A 4,729-nucleotide genomic window follows, 5' to 3' on the forward strand; every position below is an offset into this window, starting at 1 on the left:
TACTTGCCTTGGCACCTTGGATATCTAGAGCCTCCAGTTTTCTCACTACTTCCATCTCAGTATCTAGTTGCAGCACAGTGATGGAGAGGAGCAAGGCTCTGTGCCCATCCCTTGGCCCCATCTTCTCCCTGCAGCACCATGGGGAACAGAGAGACTGTTGGCTGCCAGGTTGGGGAGAAAACCTGGCCAAGTGGAACCCACAGAAGCCTGTGGGGGGCACTTACTAGAGAGGTAACTGAGTGACAGCTGGCAGAGAAGCCAGAGGATTGGCCTCTGGGAGCACCAGTGGGGAAATAGAAAGCAGCTCCGGTGACCAGAAGAGAGAGATAGCAATGGCTCCCAGCTGCAACGCTCCCAGATGTGGGTAAGAGGAGCATCAGGCTCCTGTCTTTTTGTTACTTCTGTTTCTGTTGAACTCGGTCAGATATGGAGGGAGTGGAAGTGTGATGGAGCACCCAGCCAATGGTGCCCTGCTTTGAACGTACAGGGCAAACAAACTGGCAAGCCTAGCTGGCCCTTACAGGGACAGGCTCTAATTTGAACTGTGACTACTATGAATGATAGATCCTTTCTGCTGGAGGATTACATGTCATAAAGGTAAACTGCTTCCTGTTACAGGAATTAAACATTAACAGCAAGTCATGAAAGGTGAGAAAGACAAGAGGTGGTGGCACCCATAGGCCAATTCAGGTCAGGGAAGTACTTTTAGGACTGGGCCAGGGAGGGGCAGGTGCCTGATGAAGGCAGCCATTTTAAGGCCCAGCTCCCTGAGTGGAGGGCAGTTCATGATCAGCCAGCAGAGGAGAAACATCCCTTTGCTGAGCTCTGCCAGGAACACCTTGGAGGTAAGGGTGAGGCTATGGGGATGGCTTGGAGGCCTCGTTGGTCCTGAGCATGACCTAAAACTGCACCCTGCCAAGGTAGGAAGGCCTGGTGGGGCTGCTGGTGGCATGGCAGCCCCCATGTAAATGCCAGGAGTGATCACCTCCCCAGTGTAAGTCGGGTCAGGGCACCTTAACCTCAGCCCCCACATTCAGGTAGGTTATATATTGTAGGGAAGGCCAGGTAAGGTTCTTGAAGTGCCTGAGCCTGCTGGGGTAAGTGACCATATGGGGCCAGGCATGCTTTGCAAAGCACCTAAGCCTGGAATGGGGACCTCCGAACCCTGTGAGCAGGCAAGCAACTTAGACCTGACCCGAGGGACCCAACTGGTCCATGCTGGGGCCAGGACCCAGAGAGGGGTTAAAAGGGCCAGGGGCCCACCACGAGGGATGCCCACAGAGCAAAGAAGCTTGGGGTCACAACTGGCCTGAGATGGGGCTAAGGCCTAAGTGAGAGCTGAAGTTCCCAGAGAGGGGACCACAGCTAATGGAAGAAGGGAATGGCTGAGTTTAACTGCTTGGGATGCCATCTGTGAGGCTTGGGCCGCAGTGTAGGGGTGGCACGGAGCTGCGGATACCCCCCTAAAAATCGGGGTTCAAAATGGGCAGCCTCCCACCTAATTAACACCTTAGTACTATTACATCAAGGCGTGGCAGGTAAAGGAGGTGGGCGGCTGGCCCGTAGACAGGAGACAGGCTGGTGTTTGCATGGGCATAAAAGCTTGCCCCTGTCACAGCTAGCAGATCATGTATCTCAGGGCTGACTTGTGGGAAGGCCTTTATAGCTAATCATCTTAGGACAATGCCAAACTCTTGCATCAATTCTGCTGAAGTCTTACAATTAAAGAAAGCTGCACGGTCACAGTCAGGGCCTGCACCTGGTTCCAAACATTCCTGAGGGCCTGAGTCAGGTGCTTGTAATCCTGCTTGGCTTTACTGCTGAGCCCACAGTAGACCTCCCTGGCCTTCTCTGTGAAGAACAGGCCCAGGAATTTTAGCTTAGTATCTTCATTCCATGCATTTAACTCAGTTGCCATTTCAAATTGTTCATGTCACTCACCCCCATTCTTGCTGCTCCCCACTATAGGGTGCTGTGGCAGGGCTTGATCAAGTTAGCCCAGTGGGAGTGGAAGAGTAAACCCAGGAGGGGCTGGAGAAACTGTGTGGCACAGTGTTTGGAGGGGCCCAAGACGATGGACCCATATGGCAGAGTGAGGGCAAGCGACTTGAAAACCTAGCCATAAAAACCTCAACTGATCCATGCTGGGGCCAGGACCAGATCCGTCAAAGAGCCAGAGTGGCCACTGCAAGGGATGGCCAGAGGCTAGAGGCTAGATGCCTGGAGTCCCAACTGACGTAGAGATGAGGCCAGGGCCTGTGAGGACAAAGGTCCTGGAGGGGGCCACTGACAAGAGGGAAAAAGGCTTAGGGAGTTTTGCAGCCCAGAATGAGGGTGGAGATTAGACTGCCTGAGGAGGAGGGATCCAGGTTAGGGTCTGAACATATAGTGCATATAGGTCTGAACATATAGGGCATATAGTGAGGCCCAGTGTGGGGCAGGAGCCATATAGTGATGTTATCTGCAAGTCATGGGACACGGTATAGGGACGGTATGGAGCTGTGTATTATGCCCTTGGCATTGGGCAATAAACATGCAGCCTCCTGCCTTGCAAACAACTACTTTTTAGATACATCAAAGGCATGGCAGGAGAGGCAGGTGGGCTGACTGGCCTAGACAGGTGGGTGGGCTAATGATTGGACTGGCCTCATGACAGTCCCCTGTCACAGGTGCTATATTGCATATAGGACTTAATACACTAGATGGGTTTGCGTGTTGTCCCCTTCCACTGTGGGTACCCCCTGCTCTGTGGTACACATCTTCTTTGATCAAATGCCCACACAACAAACAAAATCTATACACTCACTGCAGCAGTTTGTCCAGCGCCTTATGGCCTGTGACCAGCAACTCTCATTTGCCTTACTTGAACCCCTCTTCAGAACTTCACAGCTCCCACTAATTTCTGCCAAACCTGTAACCCCAGCCACAGTGCAGGGCTGACTAGGTTCCACCTGCGCACTGTTCTCTCTTCCCCTTACTCCATCCTCAAGCTTCCTCTTCCTTTTTCCCTTGCCCCTCATCCCCTGGGGATTTTCTGGGAGTTACAGTCCAAATTAACAGTCAACACAGCTCTGCAGACTGCGCCCTTTGTTCCTTTTGCTATTACACATATTGCTTTCACATTACACTGGAATAGAGACGATGGGGAAAATTCTGTTTCACCTGGTGGCTGACCAAAGTGCAGCCAACTCTGGATTACCAACTAAAATGTAGGTGTGATTCTGTTATACTCTCTGGACATGTAAATGCTCCCATTATAGGAATAGGATTTACTTTGAGAGATATGCAGACCTCTCCCAATTCCTATAGCATGGGTAATAGGGCTGTGCAAAACAGCACCATTTCATTTCGACTTCCATTTCAACAGGACAGTGTTTCATTTAGAGTTTCATTTTAAAGCACTGTTCTGTTTCGTTTCGTCATTTTGATGCTGTTTTGATGTTTCGCCCATAGGCTATAATGGGGAATCACAAAACTGCTTATAACCACAGGTGACATGTAGGGGGTACATGGGGCTGCACGTGCACCCGCTGAGAGCACCAGTGCATCCCCTGACCAGCCACATTTGCTGCTTAGGCGACAGGCAGAGGAGGGGCAGTGGGAGTGCCGGTGTCCCCTCTGTGAGTGCTGGCCGGAGAGCACCGTGGCGTTCCTTGAAGTGGCTGCTTCCGGGAGCGCCGCAGCTGCTCTGTGATTGGTCATGAAGGACCCCCCCCCAATCAGCAAAAATTGGCCGTGGGGGGACCCTCCTCCCGATCGCTGACTGATCGCTGCAGGGGACACATGCCCCCCCTGACTAGGGTGGCACCAGTCACCCATGCCTATAACTTTGGCATTTCTTGCCTGATATGAATGAAAATTGCAGGGATGGTATACCCTTCTGAGGGCATGAAGCCTGATAAGTTTCAAGGAGATAGGTGCAGAAGTTTTTGTGAAACTGGCCATGGCTGCCCTGCAGGAGCAGGCTGTTGCTGCCAGCTGGAGCCAGCACCAACACCCGAGTCTGCTTGGCACAGTCTGCACCAAGCACAACTGGAAGAGTTGCAGGAGAAGCCCCCATGGCCCCACCCCCCGACCTAGTCCCAGCACTTTAAAAAAAAAAGAGGCCGTGCACTCACTGCAAGAGCAGCAATTAAGGCTCTGAGCGCTCATGGCATAGACCCCTGCACAACGCAGGGCAGTGGCAGGCAGCAGGGATCACCCCCCAACCTGGCACCCGCGTGGCAGCTGCCCCATGGTACAGGTGCAGTGTGGCTCGGCAAGGCACCATGCGCTGTCTGGGAGCTGAGGCTGCTGGGGCTGAGCACTGCTGGGCTTCGGGTGACTGCTGAAGTTGCCCCACCTCCTGGACACGACGTGGCGTCCTGCCGAGCCACACTCCACCTGCGCCATGGGGCAGTTGCCATGCAGGTGCCAGGCTAGGGGGGTGATACCCGCTTTCCCGTGCTCACAGGGGGCTCTGCCATGAGCACCCAGAGCCCTAATCATCACTGCCAGAGCCGGTGAGTGCAGGGATTTTTTTTTTAATTGCTGGGATTCTCGGTCCAGGCAGGGCAGCCATCAGGGGTGGGGCCAGGTAGGGTGGGTGATTGGAGAGCTGGGGCTGTGCAGGGGGGCTCTATGAGGAGACCCCAGAGCCCCTGCTGCAGCCGGTGAGTGCTTGGGCTTTTTTTTTTAAAAGTGCTGGGAGACTGGGTCCAGGCTCGGGGGGGGGGGGGGGGGCGGGGGG

This window comes from Alligator sinensis, unplaced genomic scaffold (genome assembly GCF_000455745.1).
Source record: "Alligator sinensis unplaced genomic scaffold, ASM45574v1 scaffold264_1, whole genome shotgun sequence".
Taxonomy (NCBI): Eukaryota; Metazoa; Chordata; order Crocodylia; family Alligatoridae; genus Alligator; species Alligator sinensis.